The sequence below is a fragment of the Coenobita brevimanus genome, chromosome 25 (assembly GCF_032717465.1).
Source record: "Coenobita brevimanus isolate Jiangsu-jjx chromosome 25, ASM3271746v2, whole genome shotgun sequence".
NCBI lineage: Eukaryota > Metazoa > Arthropoda > Malacostraca > Decapoda > Coenobitidae > Coenobita > Coenobita brevimanus.
Genome location: NC_136978.1, coordinates 34446230 through 34458232, shown reverse-complemented (window position 1 = coordinate 34458232; position 12003 = coordinate 34446230).

Genomic DNA, 12003 nt, shown 5'->3' with positions numbered 1-12003 from the left:
GCGCAACGAATCAGAAGGGCCCAGGTTTTATGTCCTCAAAGAGTTCTTCTTACACCCATCTTTAAAAGAAAACATTGTTGGGGAGGAAGAGTGCCGTTATGCTCTTGGTTATGTATGCAGGGATGTGGGGGGGTATGTGTTTGGTCAGATGGAGAGTTGCAACAGCATAGCATTGCCTATATTTCTTTATTTTTACACTGATTGTGCTGGAGAGGGACGTCTTCACGTGTTGATACCAATGTTACTGGACGGCCCCACTGACAGAACACAACTTTCTCTCTCTCTCTCTCTCTTATAACAGCTGGTGAGATGCAGGATAAGGACAATTTCATCCTGCAGTCCAATGTGTTCACGCTCACATAAGTAACAAGGCATCTTATCAAAACTGGATGAAATGTTACTGATCTGCCCAGGCTGTAATGTCGTTTTGTCGTACGGCACGTCAGAGGTGGAAAATTATCACACACAAAGAAATGTGATGGTGGAGAGGGATGCCTGCATGTGGTGGTACTGATTTAACCCGGAGGGGCCACTGACTGGTTATATAAACGTCCATTATCTCCCTCCCTATTCCCCAAAAGCAGGATGGTGGACTGCAAGAGAAGGCCAACTTCAGCATCCACCATCACTTTCAGTTCAGCCTGGGGTTACAATGACTGCTACTCTGTTTTGGTTGTGCCTCCACTGTTTACGCTCTTCTTTGGCTAGGTTCCGAGCTTCTAGAAGGTGAATGGTTCCTTTGCTGCAGAGGGCTCACCATTTTTTTTTTTTTTTTCTGTCAGAGGCACTGGTTTCAAGATCATTTTATTCGATGTTGCATTTCTTCAGAGTTGACCTTATGAGATTTTTATTTCCCTTCTACTGTCCCCTTGGGCTGCGACATGCTGCAGGAAGTTTGCCATACAGATCCTGGCAGGGAAGGCTGTGCTCAGGCATGTGGATCATGTGTTCAACCCTTAATTGTATATATTTTTCTTTTTTAGCCAGCATGGTTCTTATGCTGGTTGACTCTGCTGGGGAATTCGTCAGTAACTTTATCCTTCCATGTGAGTCTTTGGATGTTCTTATGTGTGTAAGAATGTATATATTTTTTTGTGTATATTGTGCATGTACCATATATATAGTGCTTGTGTGTCGCTGTGTGTGTGTGTGTGTGTGTGTGTGTGTGTGTGTGTGTGTGTGTGTGTGTGTGTGTGTGTGTGTGTATGTACGTCGATGATGTGTATGCCAGCATCTACACATATGCAACATATCATATTGCCTGTTTAGTGCATACACACTTATAAAGTCTCAGTTAATTCTGTTTGCTCTCTCGATGTGGTGTGACTAAAATTGTTTTTAATATCAGTGACTTTTCATGGACCTTAAAGTGGCAGCATAAAGATTTGTATTCACCAGCGATTTTATAATGTTTGGACTATGGGGGAGAGATTAATTTGCTTAGCTCTTTTCTGTATATTTCTCACTTGGCCCCAGTTTGTGTCCAGCAGCGGTGGTGGCAACATCTCCTCCTCTCCTCACCATGGCCTTTTCCACTGCTCCAGCCTACGACCCGTTGAGGGGGGCTAACTCCAGCAGTACCGAGCCCGAAGGAGGAGAGCAGTCCATCAAAGGCACCGTGAAATGGTACAGCGTAAGGGTGGGGTACGGGTTCATTCGGCGCCAGGATACTGGTGCCGATGTTTTCGTGCACTGTTCCGGGATCACGGTGCCCCTCGCTCTCGTTAGGCCAGGGCGAGACGGTCGTCTTCCACATCATTCAGACACCGAAGAGCCCCGAGGCTAAGGACGTCACTGGGCTGGGAGGTGCTGCTGTGATGGGCATTGCCCATTCACAGCGGCATCCCTCGGCCCGAGGAAGCCGGCTGGAGGATCCCCGATGTCCTGGAGATGTGGAAATGATCATTGCTATGTGCACTGCAACAGCGAAGGTGTTCTGTGGCAACGATAAGGCGGCGCTGCTCGTTCTACTCCCCCAGATCTTTTAGAAGAATGGGCTGCCGCGCCTTGTCATCCCTCAGAGCTTCGCTCATGATGCTTGGCCAGCCCCTCATCAGGAGCGTCATACCACCACACTGCAGCCTCCCAAACCCCGCGGAAAAGGCTGCAGCTCAACGCTCCTCTAAACAGAGCGACTGCCTCCTCCTGCACCACCTCTGCCCCGCCCATGGACATCACAGACGACAATAGCCACTACCCTCCGTTGGCAGCTGAGGGAAGGGCCACCTCTCCCGTCCTTTCCATCCTTCAGGACGAAGGTGACCATACCTCCCCCTCACCACTTCCTGCTGCTGTCGTCGACGTCCAGCCCACCAAGGAGACACGTACCTCTCCCTCGCCACCACCGTCAATGAAGAAGAGGATGAAGAAACAGCCTAGACCACCGCCTCCAGTCGAGATGGATACTGACTGCACTACGCCCTCCACATCCACAGACCCTGACCATCACCTCGCTTCTCGAAAGACCATCGGTAGAGAAGAACTGAACAACATCATCAAGACGACCCTTGACCCTGATATACTCCTAGGATGTCTCAAAGAGACAGACCCTCAACTATATCTAAAATTAACCAGCCCGAGTAGTTCCTCGTAGAGGATGCTCCTCGATTACCATCAGAGAACTTTGGTGGGCTCTTCATCTTGAGCCCGGGTCCATACTATGATTAGTTGGACAAATCTTACAACAACAACAACAACGTCTGGCCCCCCAACTGAGTGTTGATGTGTGCACAGCCGGACAGTGTATAAAGGGTAGAATTTTGAATGGAAACAGAATTTTTGTGGGATTGGCATCGGGACAGGGAGTATTTGGACTGGAGATCAGAGAGGGGGGAGAAACAGTATTTTGTGTGTTGTATATATTTCTGAACATCTTTCCACTTCGTATCAGCATCCAATCGCAAGTATTATTATTATTATTATATGTGGCAATCGAGTGCAGTTTAATTATCTCATTTTATATTATTTAATTTTTTCTGTCTGGCAAGTTTGTTTCCAGACTTTAGTGTAATTATTCAGGGTATTATAGGTAGATTGTTTTTCTCATTCCTTTGTGTTTTATTGTCTCATTGTAAATATTGTACTTATTGTTAGCTTCTATTATAATAGGTATTTTTCATTGTGTTTATTTTACCCTTGCTTACGTCAGCTAATTTTATTTATTTTCTGACCTGTGTTGCGAGAGTGGAGTTAGTTTTTTTTTTTTTTTTTTTCATCACGTAACTATTTGTACAGTTCTCTTTTCACTTTGTACTTCTCAGTTTTTACGCAGTCAGATTTAGTTATCTTGTGTTGCCTACTCCCATCTCGTAACATATAAACTGGCTTTACCCCGCCAGGATAATACTCTGATATTTTGTTTATTATTGAGTAATTGTGATTGTCATAATGGAGGGTAGATCTAGTGATGTTACTGTGGCGCCCGTACATAATGTGAGTCAGCAAGATGCAGTTGACTTCATCAACTCAGGACCAACAGAAGATAAAGTTAGGAGGTTGCAGAGGCAGGAGTTAACCTTAGTTGCCTAAGCTCTTGAAATTAAGAGTGAGTCAGGTAATGCCTTCCCGTTGACTAACTTAATCTACCACCGACTGTTTGGCACAGACCCATAAGAAGTCCCTGGATCCATGCCAGACCTTGAATCGGTTTCTAGATCAGTTCATTCATCCCATGATAGTTTAGTTGAGGACACTGTCATCCACCAGAAAGAATCTATTGATGCAGAGCAGGCTAAGCGCGATCATGACTATGGGATGTTAGAGCTTCAACTACAGCTTCAGAGGGAGAAGAGGTTGGAGGAGAATAGGACGTTACAGCTTCAACTACAGCTTCTTAGGAAGAAGAAGTAGGAGAATAGGACGTTACACCTTAAACTACAGCTTCAGAGGGAGATAAAGGAGGAGGAGAATACTCTAATGCAACAGATGAAGCATGACTATGAAATGTGTATGAATTGCCCAAGTGCCCCAACCAATTTTTCCCATTCTTTTTCAGAATTTAAAGTCGTTGAACCCACCAAATTAGTTCCCCCGTTCGATGGGTGCTTAGTCCTGGAGTTCTTTGATCGATATGAGACGATTGCTACAGGTAACAAGTGGCCCAGAGACAGCTGGTCATCTTTAGTTCAGACAGTAATCAATGGTAAACCACCAAGAATCACAGGTTTACGAGGTACTGAAGAAAGCCATACTGTGCACATACGAGATGAGACCTGAAGTTTACAGGAGGAAATTTAGGAATTGTAGGAAGCGCCCTCATGACACTTTTGTAGATTTCAGTAGTCAGATGACTGATGCATTTAATCAATGGATGTGAAGTGAGAATGTCTCAGAATCTTATGTTAAGCTTAAGGAACTTGTTATCCTCAAGAACTTCCTTGATAAGACTGATACAGATTTAAGAACTTACCTTGCTGGCTGGGAGAAGGAGGGAGGTGAGAAGACAGGAAGAAATCAGTAGGATAGAAGTTGTGGAAGCAATGAAGAAAGTTAAATTGAGGAAAGCCCCAGGAATTGATGGAGTGCGTGGTGAAATGCTGAAGCATGGAGGAGAGATAGTAGTAGAATGGACGTGGAAGATGTGCAGATTGGCCTGGGAGGAAGGTAGAGTCCCGGAGGATTGGAAGTCAGGTATAATTATTCCTTTGTACAAAGGAAAAAGGGAAAAAGAAGTGTGTGGTAATCATAGGGGCATTTGTCTTCTTAGTATAATAGGAAAAGTGTATGGTAGGATACTTATTGACAGAGTTAGAGAAAGAACAGAGGAATTAGTTGGAGAAGAACAGGGAGGCTTTAGGGAGGGAAGAGGTTGTGTTGATGAGATATTCATTCTTAGATCTTTAGTGGAAAAGTTTCTAGAGAAGGGAAAGAAGTTGTATGCGGCTTTCATTGATTTGGAGAAAGCATATGACAGGGTGGATAGACAAGGATTGTGGAAAGTATTAAGAACATATGGAGTAGATTGAAAGTTGTTGAATGCTGTGAAGAGTATGTATGATGGTGCTAGGGCTGCAGTGTGTAAGGATGGTGAACTAAGTGAATTTTTCTCTTTGGAGGTTGGGTTGAAACAGGGATGTGTCATGTCCCCATGGTTGTTCAATCTGTTCATGGGTGGGGTAATAAAAGAGGTACAAGGTAGGGTAGTGGATGTTGGAGTGGCCCTGATGAGAGAGGATAATGTTTGGAAACTCCCTGTACTGTTGTTTGCAGATGATACTGTGTTGTTGAGTGAAGACGAAGGGGAGCTGCAAGGCTTGGTGGATGAGTTTGGGGGAGTGTGCAAGAAACGGAATCTAAAGGTGAATGTAGGGAAGAGTAAAGTGATGGTCTTTGAGAGAGGTGAAGTCGGTGAATGTACAGCGAGGCTGGATGGTGAGGAATTGGAAAATGTGAGTACGTTTAAGTACTTGGGTAGTGTGATGAGTAAGGATGGAAGTTTGGAGGGTGAAGTGCTTGAAAGGGTACAGCAGGGAAGAAAGGTTGCTGGTTCTTTGAAAGCAGTGATAAGAAACAGGTAAGTGAGCATGGAAGTGAAAAAGTTACTACATGACAGTATTGTGATACGAACTCTAACGTATGGAAGTGAAGCTTGGACGTTGTTGGAGGGACACAAGTCAAGAGTGAGAGCAGTGGAAATGAGTTATTTAAGAGGAGCCTGTGGAGTCACATGGAGAGACAGGCTGACGAATGAGGATATAAAGGAGCGTTGTGGTGTGGATGTGAATGTGATAGGAAGTGTTATGAGGAACACACTGAGGTGCTTTGGTCATGTGGAGAGGATGGAGGGTGAAAGACCGACGAAGAGAGTGTATGTAAGTAAGGTGAAGGGGGGAAGAGGGAGGGGGAGGCTGAGGATGAGATGGAGGGATGGGGTGGAGAGATATATGAGAGAGGGGGTGTGTGAGTTAGGAGCAGGGCGTGAAATGGCGGAGGACAGGACGACGTGGAGGCGATTTGTTTGTGGCCACCCCAAACGGGATTGATGCGTCTGGCAATAGATAGATAGATAGATAGACCTTGCTGATAAGAAAGTTAAGAATGCTGAGCTGCAGTTTATGTAGATGATTATTTATTGTTTATGAATTTCAATAAGAGTAAGGAAGTTCCTAGGAGTGTTCCTCAGAAGTGTTGCCCCTCTCAGCTCCCCAAACAACCATCTCAGAAGCCCAACTCCACGAATTACTCCACACCCAATCCTGATACACCTCACATTTCCCCAAAACCTACACACTGCCCATTTACTTGCTCATATTGCAAGAAGCCAGGTCACACTGTAGATAGATGTTGGCGAATGTCAAGTGTTGTGAAGCCAGTGAGCTTTGTTTCTCGTGGAGCTCCTGTGGTTACCCCTTCGTTTGGTTCCCCAGTTGTTAGTCAGGGAAACTCTGATGTTTTACCCCCTTCTAGGGTTGATGTTGTTCCAGAAGGTGGGAAGAAGGAGGCCACAGTTGTGTCGGAGCCCATTGTTTCAGGAGGTGTGGTACAGGTGGTGATGAGCAGTGTTGCCCCTGCTTCTTCGTATGCCACCTACCTGTATTCTGGTTCAGTGAAGGTGAATGGCATGCAGCATCCGGTACGCATTCTTCGTGACACTGGTTCTTTAATTTCTTTGTGGGTTAGGCCAAATAATGAAGTTCTTCATGTTGTGGGAGGAGAGTTTGTTCTGATAAGGGGAGTAACAGGTGCAAAGACTGTGCCTCTAGTTTCTTGTGAGGTTAAATGTCAGTTGTTTGATGGATTGGGATGATTAGGTGTTGCAGATTATTTACCAGAGAGTGGTGTTGATTTAATACTTGGCAGTGACCTAGTGAGAGGTGAGGAGATTACCACTCAGGTTTTGTCAGAGGTGCCAGTGCCCGGAGTTCCTCCGCAGGTTGATCCCAATGATGTAGAAGTATTCCCAGTTTCTGCAGTGACTAGGTCCATGTCACGTGCACAGAGGAGTCGACATGAGATGTTTGCTTGTAGTGTGCCCCGCATTATCGTACCAGAGGCAACAGTTAGTCCTACTTCGGAGGACACGAAACAATCGGACAATGAGATATCTTTGGTAGATACATTTATGGGATCTTTGGAAGATATTCCACCTGTTCCATTGGAGGAGGTGAACACTGAGAAGTTAAAGGAGTTCCAGTCTGGAGACCAGGAGATTCAGAGGTTGAAGTTGTGTGCAGTGGATGATTTTGAGGAGAAGGGTGGATGTTTTTATGTGAAAGATGAGATTTTGTGGAGACGGTGGAGATCTCTATATGTGAATGTAGATGATGGGATGTGGGACTACCGTCAGATCGTACTACCTAATGTGCGCAGGCAGGAGTTAATTCAGCTGGCCATTCTACTCCATTTGCATGTCACATGGGTGTAAGAAAGACCATGGAGAGGCTGTGTGTGGAATTCTACTGGTCCCGCATGGCAGCAGATGTGGCTACGTTTGTCAAACATTGTCATACCTGTCAAGCAGTGGGTACACTAAATCAGTCTGTCCCTAAGGTCCCTCTTGTTCCCATTCCTGCCCCTTTTTTCAGGTTAATTATTGATGTGGTGGGACCCTTGCCCCCAACTTCTAGCAGTAACTCATAACTGCTCACTATCACTGACTCCTCCACAAGGTACCCTGAGGTGATACCTCTACATTCTATCAAAGTTAAGGCAGTGGTCAGAGTTTTGCTAGATTTCTTTACAAAGGTTGGTTTGCCCCAGGAGGTTCAGTCAGATAAAGGGTCTAATTTCTTTTCCAACATCTTCCAGCAGTCATCAGCTCAATTGGCATCATACACATGAAGAGCAGTGCCTACCAGCTGCAGATGTAAGGTGCCTTGGAGCATTACCACCAGATGCTCAAGAATATGCTCTGCAAGTATTGTCTGCAGCACTCTAAGGACTGGGACCATGGTGTGCCGTTCCTCCTGTTCACTACACTGGAAGTACCCCAGGAGAGTTTGGGATTCTCTCGTAATGAGCTCTTGTTTGCCCATCGAGTTCGAGGTCCCCTGAGCTTGGTTAAGGAGACTTGGAGCAGTAACTTCGCCGAGAGCAAGAGCTTACTCTGTTACATGCAGGACTTCAAGACCCATACAAGTGAGGCTGTTGAGCTGAACAGAGAAAATCTGAAGCAGGCACAGGAAAACGAGGTGTGGTACGATCAAAAGGCCATACTGAGGGAGTTCAAGGTTGGTGACGAGGTTTTGGTGTTGCTGCCACTGCAGGGTCAGCCACTGGCTGCTAAGTTTAGTGGCCCTTACCCTGTAGTGCAGCATATTGGAGACACTGACTACCTGGTGGAGACCTCCAACAGAAGGAAGAAGCACCAACTGTGCCATATGAACATACTGAAGCCATGCCATCGTGCACCAGATTCTCTGGCTCCTGTACACCTTGTCTCAGCCACTGCTGCTGCAGCCGAGGAGGGTGTTGATAGTGGCTTGTTTGAGATGGACTACGAGTTTCCAGATTGTAGCTGGGTGAAGAATGATGAGGAAGAGTCCACTCTCAACTCCAAGTTAGCACATCTGCCTTGGGACCAAGCATCTCATTTGGTTGCCCTCTTGTCAACTTATAAGGAAGTGTTCAGTAGTACCCCTGGGAAGACCGACTGGATTCAGCACGAGGTGGATGTGGGTGACGCCATTCCTATGAAGTTGCCTCCTTGATCGAGTCAGTCCTCAGCATGTTGGTGTGCTGTGTCAGGAGCTCAATTATATGTTGGACCTCGGGCTTATCTCCCCGAGTGTCAGTCCCTGGAGTTCCCCTGTGATGTTGCAGCCTAAACCAGACAGCACCGCAAGATTTTGCAAAGACTACAGACAGGCGAATGCCTAACCAAGACCGATACATACCCATTGCCCAGGCTTGAGGACTGCATCGATCGCATCAGCTTGTCTAGTTATATCACCAAGTTAGATCTCAAGAAAGGCTTCTGGCCAGTGCCTTTGACCGAATGGGCTAAGGAAGTCTTGTGTTTTGTGGCAGACAGATAAACATAATAGTGTAATGTGATGTCATATAGTATGAAAAACGCCCTGGAAACGTTCCAGTGATTAACCCGCGGCGTCCTGTCGACGTTCTTTAACGTCCACACGTTTTGTCACTGCCAACCCCGTCGACGTACATAAACGCGAAAAAATTGAAAGGTCCCTAATTTGCACAATTTTCAATTTTTGCGAGTCATTTTTGGTACGTATACACGTGACACCTTCCTCAACAAGATGCCAGGCAGGGACAATGCCTTACCCAGAATGACCTCCTCCCCCCCCTACATGCCAGTCTCAGCAATTCACCTGTTATCAGTGACCTGGCCAGTATAGCCATGTCATGCCATGGTACGAAATTCAGGGCCAGAGTGATTCCCCAATCAATGATAATGTGGAGGACAAACTTTACATAACATTAGAGGAAGAAAAAGTTAGAAATGATGATCAGGTAATGTGGCAAAAAAAGGTCAGGTATTAGTGAGTGAAACAATGCTTATAATGCCTATATTACTGCTTGAAAACCAATATACTCTTGTACTACATATAAATTCATACCAAGTAAATAAATAAATACCGTTTATGAGTGGTGTGAAATAGTTATCCTCCCATAGAACTCGTTTTCTTTGGTGCCTGCCTGATAGAAAACCCAGTAAGGTAAGGAGGTACTCCTACCTGTAATGAGTATTTTAAACCTCAGGTGAGTGATTTCTCTATGAATTTTCGATGATCCTCACCAAAAGCGAAGGTTTGAGCCAAAAAAAAAAATTTCCTAAAATGGTCGGGATTGGGGGCAGTCAGTGGTGGAAAAGTGGTCAGGATGGGGCGGGTTAATGAACACGGTTGTCCGTGGTATGAAGCATTTTCTGGTATGCTTGGATGATGTAGTAGTATTTACCGATGATTGAGAAAGCCACTTAAGAGAACTAGGTGTTTTGCTGTCCAGGCTTTCTGAGGCTCGCCTTGTAATAAATTTAAAGAAGTGCGAGTTTGTGCAGAAGTTCAACACCTTGGTTATGTGATTGGTCGTGGTTGTGTACACCCCTCTGACTCTAAGGTGGAGGCAATAAAGAATTTTCAGGCACCACGGAACAGGCACGAGCTTTGGAGAATCCTCAGCAATATTTGTTACTGTCGTTGTTTTTTGAAGAACTTTGCAACAATAGTGGCCCCTCTCACTGAATTGCTTAAGAAAGAAAGTACATCTGGACCGATGTGTGTCACAATAGTTCTGATGCAGCCAAGGAGATCTTATGTAAAATCCAGTTATGGCTGCACCAAACTTTAAAAAGATATTTAAACTTGCTGTAGATGCTGGTAATGTGGGTGCAGGGGCTGTGTTGATGCAAGACGATGATCATGGCATAGACCATCCTGTTTGTTATTTCAATAAGAAGTTTTCTGTTTCTCAAAGAAATTATTCTCTTATCGAAAAGGAACCATTAGCATTGATCCTTGCCCTGCAGCACTTTTCTGTGTATGTCCCTATATTTGGACCTACTATCATTGTATATTTTAATCATCACCCACTCAAATTTCTGAATAATATAAAGATGAAGAATCAGCGATTGATGCGTTGGAGTTTGTTCCTTCAGCAGTTTCATTTGGATGTTTGACATATTAAGGATGTTGACAATATCATCGCTGATTGTTTGTCACGTGCTTAAGAACAAATTTTCCTAAGCGAAAAATGTTTCTTAGGTGTGGGCGTGTTACGTGTGTAAGAATGTATAATTTTTTTGTGTGTGTACATGCACTCGCCATCATGTTGTCGCATGTTTAATGCGTACACATTTATAGTCTTAGTTAATTCTGTTTGCTCTCTCTACGCGGGTGTGACTAAAATTGTTTTGAATATCAGTGACTTTTGGTGGTGCTTAAACTGGCAGCATAAAGATTTGTATTCACCAGCGATATTTATAACGTTTGGAGTATGGGGGAGAGAATAATTTGCTTATATCTTTTCTGTATATTTCTCATCTGGCCCCCTAGCTGCATGTTGATGCATGCACAGCCAGAGAGTATATAAGGGGTAGAATTTTGAATGGAAACACACACACCACAAAGCCAGTCAGGAGACAGGACGTGTGTGCTGCGCAATCCCCAGGTCCTGTCCTCCCCACTTACTGTTTTTTAACCAGCCCATACCCCCCTGACCGGGCTAATGTATGGCCCGGCCTACACTATAGGTGCAGGGAAACTTTGAACGAACAAAAGAACGAATGGAGACAGAGTTTTTGTGGGATTGGCGTCGGGACAGGAAGTGTTTAGACTGGAGATCAGAGATGGAGAAGCAGTATTTTGTGCATTGCATATATTTCTTAACATATTTTCACTTCGTATCAGCATCCAATCGCAAGTATTATTGTTCTTATTATTATCTGTGGCAATCGAGTGCAGTTTATCTCATATGATTTTTTTTCTTTGGTCTGGCAAGTTTGACCCCAGACTTTAGTGTAATTATTCAGGTATTATCAGGTGGACTGTTTTTCTCAATCTTTTGTGTTTCATTGCCTCATTGTAAATATTGTAAATATTATTAGCTTGTATTATAATAGGTATTTTTCATTGTGTTTATTTTACTCTTGCTTAAGTCAGCTAATTTTATTTACTTTCGGACCTGTGTTGCGAGATTGGAGTTAGTTTTTTTTTGTTTTTTTTCATCACTTAACTTATTGTTAAGTTCCCTTTTCACTTTTTTCTCAATTTTTACGCAGTCAGATTTAGTTATCTTGTGTTGCCTACTCCCATCTCGTAACAATGTGCTGAAGCCACTGGATGTAAAAAGACTCAAGCTGTTTGATGTGGCGTTGATGAGCAGTCCAGGATTCAGCACCATAGCATAGGGTGGAGAGGCATACAGCTGTATTACTAATACCCTTTGTCTCAGTTTTCAATCTGATGCTTTGAAAGACTCTGTGTGTGAGAGGTTGATTCGTGCTGACACGTGGCTGACTCGTCCAAAGATTTCTGCATCAATGTTTTCTTTATCTGTTAACACACTTTCAAGGTATGGAAAATTCTCCTCTTGTTTTAC